The sequence below is a fragment of the Rhinichthys klamathensis genome, unplaced genomic scaffold (assembly GCF_029890125.1).
Source record: "Rhinichthys klamathensis goyatoka isolate OS25496 unplaced genomic scaffold, OSU_Roscu_1.1 h1tg000103l_1, whole genome shotgun sequence".
NCBI lineage: Eukaryota > Metazoa > Chordata > Actinopteri > Cypriniformes > Leuciscidae > Rhinichthys > Rhinichthys klamathensis.
Window position 1 is genome coordinate 568564 of NW_026606642.1, and position 14809 is coordinate 583372.

General features: G+C 38.1%; 1 protein-coding gene across 1 annotated transcript in view; it reads right to left on the bottom strand.

Moving 5' to 3' along the window:
- LOC130086893 (uncharacterized) overlaps window positions 1-14809 on the bottom strand; it is an 832515-nt gene that overhangs the window by 21415 nt on the left and 796291 nt on the right. The gene's annotated exons all lie outside the window — the stretch shown is intronic.

Consider the following 14809-nt stretch of genomic DNA (forward strand, 5'->3'; position numbering starts at 1 on the left):
CGCAAGATAGGCTGACAAGACCTTTGGTCAATGGAAGAGAGTAGGATCAGTTTCCTTATCAGGTCAACATATGATGTTCTCCCATCACCACAGAACCTAAACCTCTGGGTAGGAGAGCTACACTTCAACTTTTGCAGTGTTGAACAATGTAGCAGCTAGCCGCTATTTTAATCTCTGTTTCCAAGTCCTCATTAACCAACATGACACAAATAGTCGGGTCCATTAAAATCCTTGTGGGTCGCGGAAACTTTGTGATTGGTTGTGTGGGCCGTAAGTTGGAAAAGGATGGGAACCACTGATCTAAACTATTCACACACTACTGATCTAAATATACGTATTATGTATTATTACATTGATGTACTCACCGTGGACAGTCACAGTAATTGACTTGTAATGTATAGTGTGCATGCTGGTGCTGATGTCATATTCATAATCTCCAGTGTGTTTGGTTGTGATGTTCCTGATGGTCAGAGATCCAGTCAAATAGTCCAGCTGCAGTCTGTCTTTGAATCTCCCATCAGTATTAGATGTAAATGATTGTCTAGTCTTTCTATTGATTTCAGCTATAGAAGAGTTTAGATGTCCAAACCTCCACTGTATCACATCATATCTCTGCTGTTCAAGAACACCCGTGTGTAGAGTCACTGAATCTCCCACCATTACTGACACTGTCTTCACTGGAGCACCTGACACAACTGGAGAAGAAACATAATTAATAAGACTTGCACTACAATTATTCAGATCTTCACTGGTCCAAAACCAACATGTCAAGACTGTAAAGAGATTTTCTGGATAAGCCAGCAACATCTAGAAGAGAATGTGTTTATAAAAATCAAGAGTTATACACGCCATAACTCCATCTACATTTACATTTATTCATTTAACAGATACTTGTATCCAAAGTGAAATAATAAGAGGAAAACAAAGGAATTCATCTTAAGGAGGCAACATATAAAGTGCTAACAATACAAAGTTTCAAACATTGTCTAGAAAAGTACAAGCTAAAACAGCAATAGTGTAAAAAGTGTAAAAATGTAAAAGCAGAGTTTTTACAAAGATATAGGATTCTGTCAAGCGTTCATGGAAAAGATGGGCTTTAGATATTTTTCTGAATATTGTAAGGGATTTAGCTGTCTAGGTTTCATTGGAAAGATCTGAATATTATTCTTATTATCAGGTCACTTTGGCTCAAGTAAATAGACTTTAATATAAATCAATAAAAATAAGATTGCAAACATAAAAAAAACACCTATCATTTAAATTGTCATTTTATTCAGAGACTATTTTCATCAAAAATATTTCCTTAAAACAACACCCTGATAGTCTGATAAAACCACACAAATTTAGAACAAAGTTTGTCACTTGTGTTGATGCAGTGGATTGGAAAATGATGGCCTACTGACAATATTGTTTTATAAAATCAATGTCACATTTGAAATCGTGTGGATATTCGGGAAACATTAAAAAGAAAACTCAAACACAGGTTATGTTTTTGTGTCGAAGAGAGTTTTAATCTTAAGGTGGACGTTGACGCAATTTTCTTCTAGAAACAAACTTTGTTGTATTATTTTCATGTTATCACTGTGAAGCTGCTTTGATACAATCTGTATTGTAAAAAGCGCTATATAAATAAATGTGACTTGCATTGACTTGAGAGCTTTAGTAGACGTGTTAGTTGGTTAATGCACAGATTTGTCCACTTTTTCTCTTTGACTTTTTGTGTCAAAGTGATATTTCTGCCATCCAAACATGCTTGAAACACAGAAAGCATCTCAAATAGCAATCCTTAATGTGACCTATTTTGTGCATTTACTTGATCACTTTTGGTGAAAAGGTTGGGAAATTGTGGAATAACAATTTGGTATCTGATAAACCAGTGACGTTCCACAACATGAATAAATTACTTCTATTTCTACTGTTGCTGTATTTTACATCACATGGTGATAGAAGTTATTTGTCAGTTATATGTCAGCTTATCTTACACTTAGCATTATTTTTGGTTGTAGTAGCCTTATTTTTGGTTTAGCACTGTAGTTTGTGTTTTAAAGGATGAGTTTTTTTCACGTCTGCTTGTGTGCAATATGATGTAAGGCTGTTGTGGCGATTGCATTTAGTTAGTAAAGAATATTGGTCCCACATTATATTTAAGTGTGTTAAACTATGTACTAACATTTAAATTAATAATTTGATAAAATGCATACATGGTTTTACATAGTACTTATATTTAAAAAATATCTACATGTAATTACTATAATTACACCATTGACCCTTCCCTTAAACAATAAGCCATTATACCCATTATACACCTTGGCAGCAGCAGCATAATATACGTTATGTTTTGAAATATACCATCAACACAATAACATTATGGCTAAGAATTTTTTTTTTTTTTTTTAATGCAAGTATTTAGAAGGCACCCAATATAAAGTGTTACAAGAAAAGTAACAAGTCTATCTTGCTGTGAGACCCAGAGGCACATTGGTAAAAATCTGTTTTAAAGCAGCATTTTTCTAGATTTTGCTGTATTTGGCCAAGCGGTCGTTTGGGATCGTCAAAAATTTTAGATTTCTCTAATTCATAAAAGTAAGTTTGACCAGAGTTTGCGTGGGGAGAAGAATTTATTGAAGGTTTGTAGTGTAGAAGTCCTTCAGCAGCGATGTTAGCATTTTGTCCTTCAATAATCTTAACCCAAAGTTCTGTCTGGGTGACAGAACTTTATACATGAAGACAAAAGGGCTATATACACTCACCTAAAGGATTATTAGGAACACCTGTTCAATTTCTCATTAATGCAATTATCTAATAAACCAATCACATGGAAGTTGCTTCAATGCATTTAGGGGTGTGGTCCTGGTCAAGACAATCTCCTGAACTCCAAACTGAATGTCAGAATGGGAAAGAAAGGGGATTTAAGCAATTTTGAGCGTGGCATGGTTGTTGGTGCCAGACGGGTCGGTCTGAGTATTTCACAATCTGCTCAGTGACTGGGATTTTCACGCACAACCATTTCTAGGGTTTACAAAGAATGGCGTGAAAAGGGAAAAACATCCAGTATGCGGCAGTCCTGTGGGTGAAAATGCCTTGTTGATGCTAGAGGTCAGAGGAGAATGGGCCGACTGATTCAAGCTGATAGAAGAGCAACTTTGACTGAAATAACCACTCGTTACAACCGAGGTATGCAGCAAAGCATTTGTGAAGCCACAACCTTGAGGCGGATGGGCTACAACAGCAAAAGACCCCACCGGGTACCACTCATCTCCACTACAAATAGGAAAAAGAGGCTACAATTTGCAAGAGCTCACCAAAATTGGACAGTTGAAGACTGAAAAAATGTTGCCTTGTCTGATGAGTCTCGATTTCTGTTGTGACATTCAGATGGTAGAGTCAGAATTTGGCGTAAACAGAATGAGAACATGGATCCATCATGCCTTGTTACCACTGTGCAGGCTGGTGGTGGTGGTGTAAGGGTGTGGGGGATGTTTTCTTGGCACACTTTAGGCCCCTTAGTGCCAATTGGGCATCGTTTAAATGCCACAGCCTACCTGAGCATTGTTTCTGACCATGTCCATCCCTTTATGGCCACCATGTACCCATCCTCTGATGGCTACTTCTAGCAGGATAATGCACCATGTCACAAAGCTCGAATCATTTCAAATTGGTTTCTTGAACATGACAATGAGTTCACTGTACTAAAATGGCCCCCACAGTCACCAGATCTCAACCCAATAGAGCATCTTTGGGATGTGGTGGAACGGGAGCTTCGTGCCCTGGATGTGCATCCCACAAATCTCCATCAACTGCAAGATGCTATCCTATCAATATGGGCCAACATTTCTAAAGAATGCTTTCAGCACCTTGTTGAATCAATGCCACGTAGAATTGAAGGTGAAAGGTGTCAAATACAGTATTAGTATGATGTTCCTAATAATCCTTTAGGTGAGTGTACAAAGGAAAACTGTTAGGACCTCCCACAGGAGATTGATGTACACTGCAATCTACTCCTAGCAATGTTGTTTCTTTTTCATTCACACCCATCAGTTTCTATTGGCCTAAGTCTGTATGGGCCCACACCTTCACAGACACAGATTGAGTTGACTGCATCTGAGGCAGACAAAATGTAAATCCATCTGACTAAAAATGACTGAAAATACACATAATCTTTCCCTTTCAACTAGTGACTGAAAAAATTTAATCAAGTTACCACCGAATTTAAATAATCTGTAATCATTTGTTTTTCCTAATAACAGTTTTCACTTTGAAATGGAATGCTTAATAAACAATAAATGGCAAATTGCCAGTAAAAATTGTAAATTTTTAACAATTACAATTTCAGAGAATTATAATGATAAATAACTATGTAATACAATTATTATTAAAAAAAAAAAACTTACTGAGATTGAATGTCTTTGATGAAGATCCTTCAGTCCTGCTGATATCAAGTGTGAAGGGTCCAGAGTCTGTGATTCTGATCTTCATGATTTTGAGAACTCCAGTCTGATTGTCCAGCCGCAGTCGGTCTTTGAATTCTCCATCAGTTTGAACCTTTACTGAGATCTTACTGGACCCTCTATTGATTCTAGCAATGGAAACATCTCTGAACTTCCATTGAATCATTTCATTGCTCTGTATTATTGTATCAGTGTTTAGAGTGACTGAATCTCCCTCCATCACAGATACTGGCTCCACATCATCGCCAAACACACCTGAAAAACAAATAATTCAGAGATGAAACTTAAGATCATTAAGTCTTTCCTACTAAATCTCATACTTGCTGCAACCTGCAGTCCACATTAAATTGGAGTCTACATTAAATGCATGGACGCAGCCCTCACCCCCCTGAGACAACGGGGAGTGCGAATGTTGAATTACCTCGACGATTGGCTGGTTATAGCCCAATTCGCCTTATTCACCTGCCGGCCATTTTGAAAACGCGAACGCCGTTGAGGGGTACACAAACCCGGGAAGTTTGACTCTGACGCAGCAGCACCAGCAATGGAAACTCCAGTGTGGACCACCAATCTTTCCTGTCTGCCCGAATTAACGATTTTTTTTTTTTAACCTTTATTTATCCAGGTAAACTGTTTGAGAACCACTTCTCATTTACAAATATGACCTGGCCTGACCTGGGCTGTGTTAATTAAGGGATACAGTAACTGGATCGAAGGTTTTATCCATGACATTTAACATATGAATGGACGCCAATTGGCTTTATGCACAGCTGCACTACTTCCTGAACTTCAGCCAGCTCCTTTGTTTCCTGTCTGCCATTATTGGACAAACTGATTAATCCAGGAGGTCAGGCACACCTGGATTAATCAGTTTGTCCTATAATGGCAGACAGGAAACAAAGGAGCTGGCTGAAGTTCAGGAAGTAGTGCAGCTGTGCATAAAGCCAATTCCGGCGTTCGTGTTTTCAAAATGGCCGCCAGGTGAATAAGGCGAATTGGAGACGCAGTTAATAACTCACAGATCCTGGCTCCTCCTAAAAGCTTTCCTCCCATACATAGCAGGTCACCACATCCTGGTCCGGTCGGACAAGATGTCAGTGGTTTCCTATATAAATCGCCAAGGTGGGCTCAGGTCGAGCAACCTGCACACCATGGCCGAACACCTCTTGCTATGGGCTCAGAAATACCTGCGCTTGCTGAGAGCAGCCCACGTGCCAGGCATTCTATAGCAGGGTGCGGATATGCTATCCAGAGTCAATGTCCCCCCGGGGGAATAGTCTCTTCACCTGCAAACGGTTCAGCTGATATGGAGCATCTTCGACGAGGCAGAGGTCGACCTCTTCACAGAAACCAACGCTCATTGCCAAGCATTTTTCTCCAAAGACAGGGACGCGCTGGCCCAAAACCAGAACCAGAACCAGTGGCCAAGGCGCCCACTGTATGCATTCCCTCCGGTCACAATGCTACCTCAAGGTAACCGAACAGATCAGGGAGAGCAAGTGTGCAGTGCTCGTGATAGCCCCTCTCTGGAGGAACTAGAATAGTGTCAAATGCAGCACTAAGATCGAGTAACAATAATAGAGAGAAATAACCACGATCGGCTAAGAGCAAATCATTCGTGACTAATGAGAGCTGACTCAGTACTATACTCAGTATGTCTCCCTTGTGATGTGATTGACTAAAACTCATCTTAATACCAGGTGAAAACAGGAGGACTGTAAGCTACTGTACTGTATATTCAAATTAATTAACCAATCATTAATACCATTGATCAGCTCTACCAAACGTGGACGTTTTTCCACTAAGAAACGAACATTGTTATTATGTTTGGATTGATACTGTGAAGCTGCTTTGATGCAATCTGTATTGTGAAAAGCGCTATATAAATACTTGACTTGACTTGTATAGCATGCGTATAAAAACTTGACTTGGCTTGTATAGAATGCGTGCCTGTCAATCATCAGAGTGCAACAGGCTGAATAATACAAGGATGTTAGATCTGTGCCAAAAGTGTGTCTGATTTGTTCAGTTAATATGAAGCTTGCAAAAGTTTTATCATAAATTAGCACTAAGAAGACCCAGAATCTGCTGTCAGGAGCAGATAAGGGAAGTTCGAATAGCCTATTTGAATATACTGCCAACTTCACTGAACTCCTTGAGTTAAGGACATTTCTTTATATTTGAGTCCAAGTTCAAACACTATGAAACGCTCCATTAACGTGCAGAGCTCTGAAGCACTGCCAGCGGGACATTAAACAGGAAGTGTCTGTCCGAGCTCACAACAGGTTTTGTGCGGGAACGCAAATAACTTTGCGAGAGAACGCAAAAGTTTTGCGAGGGAAGATTCTCCCATCCAGGCGGGGCATGTTGTCACACAGCGTTTACAATGAGCCCCTATTAGAACTATGCCATTCTATTCTGTATACTTTTATGAATGTGTTTTGCAGTGTGTTTGTTGTCAAACTTGTCAAAAAATTACTATATTGTAAAATTACTTTATTTCTTTATTATACATTATTTTATACAAAAACGTTACTTCGGTAATTGTATTTTATTGACAAAATATTTTAGTTTGTCTTGAATATATATATATATATATATATATATATATATATATATATATATATATATATATATATATATTTATATCAGATCAGAAAACATTGTAAGCCGTCTTCATGTTACAATGTAGCCCTAGCCCTAGGCTACCGCAGCTATATGGGGCATGTTGTTACATTTCACTTCCACTCAATGGGGTAAATCCAGGAAAAAAGTATTCATTGTATTAATAAAAAATAAAAAAAAGATAAATGTATTATTTATTTATTTACAGAGTATTTATACTCTGAAGTGGATTTACACAAACTAAGAAAGTCAAAAAATGTTCGGTTGTGCCACGCTCTCCCGCATTATTTGCATGAACACTAGACACTCTGGTAATACTACAAGTTTTGATTAAGGATTTAAATGAAAACGCGAATTTTCGGTTTTGGAAGAGCCGAAAGTGCAACTAATTTATGCTAAAAACAAAAACAAAAACAAAAACACACACACAAAAACACTTACCAGTCAAGAATAACGTCAAAAGAACGAGTGGAAGTGCGCTCTTCATACTGATGTAAAGTTGGGTGGTTGTTGGTAGTGTCCTCGTTCTCGGAGTGTTTTTTCTGAGACGCACCATGAAACAGGGATATTATTATATGAGACGACGAACAGAGACAAAACCCGACTTAGAAACTTTTACACTTTTAAATATTTACCGGAGTATTAACTTGATATTTTTTATTATCCTTAAAGAGCCATCTCTTTATTGGTTATTGCTTTCAATAACCGCAAAAGCGCAGTCCGGTAGGCTATCTAAAATGTCAGAATCTTCCGTTTTGAACCAAATACCTGAGCACAGTGTACCTGTCAAAGCAGTCTACATGCTCAAACAAAATACATAAACGCCCCCTTGGATGTTGGTTCGTACGTCACGGCGCCGCCAAGTGGACTAAAGAAAAGCTGCCTGCATATTTTGAGGTTTTACAAACCGTCGTACGATTTAAACCAGATTCTTACCTTTCGTAAAACTGAACAGTTGTTTTTGGTCGTACTTGTTCATTATAACATTATGTTGACAGCTTTGGGCACCAAAGTCAAACTATTAATAGCTCGATAACGGTATTTAGATATTAAAATGAGACTAAAAATAGATAATGGAAAGTTCACATGATTCTTATTAAGTCTGAGCTTATATTATAGTTTATATTATGAACTAATGTAAAGTGAGTCTTCGGGTCAATGTAGTGATCAGAGGACTGACAGGACAGATTTTCAGAGCTAACCCGACTCATATCTGCATGTGTTCGTGGCTCATTTATATATTTTCCACATTTTAGCCAGTGGAACCAGGACAACACAAAACTTAAGGAAGGCAGAAGAAAGGCAGACTACATCTTCTGCCTATTACACCACTTATAGCCTACTTTTATATTATTTTACTATTCACAACTGACTATTTTATTTACTATTTTTATTTGACTGACTACATTATTTTACCATGTATGCTAATTCTTCAGTTATTACATTACTTCTATCATACTCATACTTAATATACTCGATATAGCTTTGTATTTTAAGGCTAATAATAATAATAATACTGTATATTTTGCTGTAATTGCTCGCTGTTTGTAGTTTGTATAGCTTATTGTTGTTTTGATTTAAGTTTTGTTTTTGTCTATAACTGAGATTCACTAGACAGACTTTCGTTGTAGGGGTGAGCGGGGCACAAACTAATGCAGGGCATTAAAACTTTCCACACATGAAAGCATGACACAACTTAGTGTATTTAGTAGTTGCCATATCAACACTGTATAGAGAAAAACCTGTGCCAAAATATAAATCTTTGGAAGATATCACTGAATATTTATTTAACCGTAGCAAAAGTATTTTTTTTTAACTTAAGTTAATTTTGCATCTATGTTTTTTGTTTTTATTTAAAATTAGATAAATCTGATATTCTTTTAATCTTATATCGGTTATTTAACAGTTGAGAGAGTTCTTTTAATGCTGATCTAACCAGCAGAAAACACTCGCATGTTGTCACACTGCGTTACAATGAGCCCCTATTAGAACTATGCTATTCTATTCTATACTTTTATTAATTATATTGAGAAAACTGTGTTGTATAGCTGTTTGTTTTCAAATGATTTTTTATTTTTTATTTTTCATTATTAAAAAATAATGCTGTTAAAGCTGTTATGTCGTTACAATGTGTCCCTCACATGTTGCAACACCTATGGGGCATGTTGTCACATTTCATGTGTGAAATTAATGTGGGGGAAAAATATAAAATAAAAAAAATATATATATATTTTTAATTATTAATAAATAATGCTGTTAAAGCTGTTATGTCGTTACAATGTGCCCCTCACATGTTACAACACCTATGGGGCATGTTGTCACAGTTCATGTGTGAAATTAATGTGAAAAAAAAAAAAATCAAATAATTTTTTTTTTTTTTTTTTTTTATTATTAATAAATAATGCTGTTAAAGCTGTTATGTCGTTTCAATGTGCCCCTCACATGTTACAACACATACGAGTATGATGTTCTGGTGCTGAGATATGGCTCATTTATGTTGCTAGTTGGCTGCTAGGGTGTTCTGGGTGGTTGCTATGGTGTTGCTAGGCATTTACTAAGCTATTCTGGGTGGTTTCTAGGCAGTTGCTAAGGTATGCTGGGTGGTTGCTAGGCGGTTGCAGGGGTAGTCTGGGTGGTTGCTAGGGCATTGCTAGGCAGTTGCTAGATGTTGTTGCTGTTCTGGGTGGGCCCCTATAGGGCCCTTGGCCCGAGTCCACGAGGGCGCATTGAGAGGTATTTTTGGGACAGACTCGAATGAGAATTATCCCTCTCCATACGGTGCCGAATAAATTGAAAGGTGATCTGATCAGTCCCTTTATTAGATAAAAATCACAAATATCATATACAAATATTATACTATTTAGCATCGATCGAGAACAGGATTTATTTTATTTTCCCACATCTTATCTCCAGGTCAGCTACACAGCCTGCTTTTACAGTTCTATATTTTGATATTGTGTATGCCTGGGCATTAGACAATACATGCTTATTTAAATGATGTATTGTACATAAAAATACATATTGTTCCATTTGAACTAAGAGTACAATTTTAACACATAATGAAAATGTGCGTGAGTTTCAGATGAATACAGGTTTAAATGTTCATACTACGTTTACATATGACTCAGTAAAGCCCTGACATTCGGTTCTATTAATTTAATGAATCATAATGCGATCGTATTATTCAGCGCGCTATTATTAGCCTATGTTTGAGACATCTAACACTGGTCGATGACCATAATGTTTGTATATACTGTAGGTAATAACTGGTAAAATGTACACCTAGGTCATAAAAACCGTAATGAAACTTACACTTAAATATTTTCTTCTCAGCCAATTGTCCGTGAGCAAATCTCCTCCCATCCGTTTTCTGATTGGCCTTTTCGGAAGGATTCCTGGGTAGTTAAACTGTGTCTAGCCTGCATCCATGCGGGCTTCGTGGTAGACCGCTTCAAGGGTACAAAGGGGGCGCTGCTGAGCACACTTCAGAGCGTTAAAATAATGAATGGGACGGCCTACGGACTCGTAGACTTGGCGAGCACTCGCAATTTAAGTCCACGAGACCGAAAGTCCACATGAAGTGCGTCATTTGGGACAGGGCCACTTATGGCGAGAGAGACGGGAAGGGAAATACATTCTAAACAGATACATGTCAGTGCCCACTCATTTGTAAATAGTAAGAATTCCCACTTTCCTCAATCAAGACAAATAGAGCGCATTGGTTGATACCGTAGGCCTCTAGCTGCCAGGAATCAATCAAGATGGTTACCACTGCGTGGAGTCGTACATCCAAAGGTTCACAGGCACGGAGACAGTCGGGCTTTTCGCGTTTCGGGCGTCTGTCGCGGTAAAGGAGCGCCCCAGAGAGGGCTGCCTGTTGGCTTTTATTCAGTGGATCTGCCAATCGCTCTATACCGCTGGCTCATGAGTAATATTGGACACACCTGTGAACAGAGAAGACTTGCAGATACACATGCACACCTGATAGACATTAACCCACCCTCACAGATTGTCAAACAGTCAGTATTCCCCTCCCGTTACATATGTCAAGTCACCTTTATTTATAGCGCTTCCAAACAGATTTACAAAGATTAAAGGAAAATAATGCAATAAAGTTTGTAGAAAATTGCGTCACAGTCCAGCTTAAGTATAGGTTCAGTGATGGTTAATTTTTGTTGTAAAAAAGTTATTAATTTAGTTCATTTATATATAAATGAAACGCTCTGGAGAAAACCGTGATGTCATTATCCACCTTAGTTCAGTTCTGGTGTCAATTCAGCCAGATCAATAATATTGTTGAATATTAAATAAAATGTCTCCAACTAAGCAAGCCAAAAGCCAAAGGCGATAAAAGGCTACAAATACGACAGTAGCAAGGAACCAAATCTCCATCAGTGATAGAATGGCTTAAAAAAAAACTTGTGAGAAACCAGACCAGTTCTCCTCTGGCCAACAAACGAACAGTGTGTGATTTTGATTCAGGCTGCATTACAGGTCAGAACTCAGATTGGATCAGAGTATTCAGAATATTATCCAGTTCCATCTAGTTGAAGATCGGAGTCATTACGTATGGAGACGGGTTTGTTGAGGATCAATGCTGATGGCTGTCGTGTCGATGAGGCTTTCACAGGGGAGAGTCTAGTTGACACAATCTCTGCTGACACTTCAAGGATGTGTTGTGGTTGTGTCCAGGCGCGAGTCAACCATCTGATCTAGATACGGCCCGGTTCTGGCTGATTACAGTTAACCCCGGAATAAACAGAAAGACTAACATCAGCGTATGCCATTCTTCTCGTGATGTAATTAGTACATCAGGTGTTATAGGCAGTGTTCCCAGTACCGGCTGACCAAGTTTATGCAGCCTAATAATCATTTAACTGATTTGAATAATAGAAATGTATAATGTTCAATGCTACACAGTCTCATCCCAAGACGTCAACTAACTGACGCTTTTGACCATACGTCAACATCCGACGTTTTAGGGTACCCTTTAACGTCAGTTAGTTGGCGATCCTAGGGCGTCATCTAACTGACGCTTTACCTTTAGCGTCAGTTAGATGACGCGGGTAGGTTTAGGTCTGGGGTAGGGTTAGGATTAGATAGCGTCATCTAACTGACGTTAAAGGGTACCCTAAAACGTCGGATGTTGACGTATGGTCAAAAGCGTCAGTCAGTTGACGTCTTGGGAATGTGTATGCCAGGTTAAAGAGATGTGTTTTTAGTCTAGATTTAATCTGACAGAGTGTGTCTGCTTCTCGGACAATGTTAGGAAGACTGTTACAAAGTTTAAGTCCTAAATAGGAAAAGGATCTACCGCCTGCAGTCGATTTTGATATTCTAGGTATTATCAACTGGCCAGAATTTTGAGGTCGGAATTGATGTAAAGGACGTTGAGTGCGTTAAGAGCTCGCTGAAGTACTGCGGAGCTAAACCATTTAGTGCTTTGTAAGTGATATCAGCAATATTTAAAAATGTATACAATTATACAGTGTAGTAGTATACAGTGTTGACAGAACCGGGCTAATATGGTCACACTTCCTGGTTCTGGTATAAATAAAGTTAACAAATAAACAAATGAAGTTTGTCATTGAGAGCATATGTAATGTAGATGCATTTTTAAGATGAAAGAATGCGGTTTTACAGATACTAGAAACTTGATAGTGGCTTTGAAAGAAACTTGGCAGAGCAGCCATCAAGTGTTAGACAGTATGCTCTAGGTTATTGCATGAGGAAGTTTGTAAGACTGGAAGAGCAAGTTATCCTCTGAGAACAAAGGAAATTATCATTTGACTCCTCCTCGTGCACTATTGAGACGAAGGTCTCACCTCCCTCATTCTAATCTACACCTGACTTTGCCAATCATACTTTGCCGTGAGAAAAGACAGTAACACGCAGAGACCTTCCCTGCTGGTCGGATGCTGGACTTTGGGCCGATCGAGCGCGAGTTTACATGACATGAGCGAGACTTGCTAGGGCTGCCATGCCTGAGGAAGAAAGATGCCCAGTTATATTGTCTAAGCTAAAGACCAGGCTATTTCTCAACTCATTCTTAACTCGTCGACTAATTTTACAATAAATCCATCTTTAGATAGGAACCATGATGAACCTCATCCATTATCTGCTGGAATTTTGAAAAACCTGATTGATTACCATGACTTTGTTGATTTATAGAGGGAGGCTTTTCCTGGGGTTAGACAATATACTTGGTTAAAGAGAAATTCAAATAGATTGTCTAAAGCCAGATTGAATTGTTTCTATGTTAGAAAAAGACAGATATAGTTTTTTTAATAGTTGTATTTCTCCTTCTATTCTCTCTGATCGCCATTATTTTTCCATATCTCTGTCTCTGTTGTCTCTTCTAAAATCTATAAATCACAGTGGCATTTCAATAATAGACTTTTACAAGATCACAAATGTCTTCAATCTTTTCTGGGAATCTTGAAGAGAGAAGGGAGAAATAGATTTCAGTCATTAAGTCAATGGTGGGTTATTGGCAAAGTCCATATACAGATCTTTTGCCAACAATATACTGCACAAAGTATCGGAAGCCTAAAAGAAGAAATGAAGATTCTCGAACAAAGCACATCTGGTACAGCTGGTGAGGAGGAACCTTGAAAAGAGTATAACTGTGTGTCAGACTGAACCTATTCTTGCAAGAATAAATCATTTTAAAAGACCTTCTGTCTCAGAATGTCTCTTACGCAGTGATATTGGTTGGTTAAAGAGTTTTTGCCACAACAGTATCCTCGCTCATAGCTCCTCTGGAAGCTTCCTCACTCCTCGTTCCTCATGGTGCAATTAGAGAATTGAGATGTCCTTCAAGATGGCTAACTTTGATAAGTTTCCGGGTCACAGGCTGGAGGACTGAGGAGCGAGGAACCATCAATTTGAGTATTGATAAGGACCCATTGAGCGAAGTCTATATGCGGGAATCTATAAATTCTCCTCCTCCTTCACATGTGTCACAATAATTTAAATTTATGCTTTCCCTGTGCAGTTTAAATTAATAATACATATCACATATTTCAACAGGGCATCTTATTATTTATTGTGAATTTCTTAACCAAACTTTAACAACATAAGGGCAGATCCTTTGAGCTCAGATGATGAAGTGATGCTCGAGTGATCAAGTACTCCAATATGTATTCCAATATTCCAATATTCAGTTGGGGGTGGAGCTGAGACGCGAGGAAAGGAATAAGACAAATCAAGTCAAGTCAAGTCAAGTATATTTATATAGCGCTTTTCACAATACAGCTTCTCAGTATCAATCAAAACATAATAACAATGTTAGTTTCTTAGTGGAAAAAAATCCACGTTTGGTAGAGCTGATCATTGGTATTAATGATTGGTTAATTAATTTGAATATCCCCACATAAGCTTTCCCCACATAACAAATAAGAAATGAGAAGCTCCCATGGTTCTTACCATAGATCCACATACTTTTAAATTGTTAGTTATTTTTCATTAAATGTACAACAAAGCATAGAAACATCGCTGAGTGGACACTACAACTCTTTACAAAATAATGGTTAAACAAAATTACTTTTGATATCTATACAGATCATGAGAATTTCAGCATCTGGATGAAAGCTAAATTGGATACAGACGTCAACAATGGATCTCTACTTTATTTCAAAAACAGCAAAACTTTCAATTTGCTGCTAAATGTAGTTAAAAAGCTAACCAGCAGGTGGCGCTAATTTTATGCCAGTAACAGAGCATTGCTGAACACA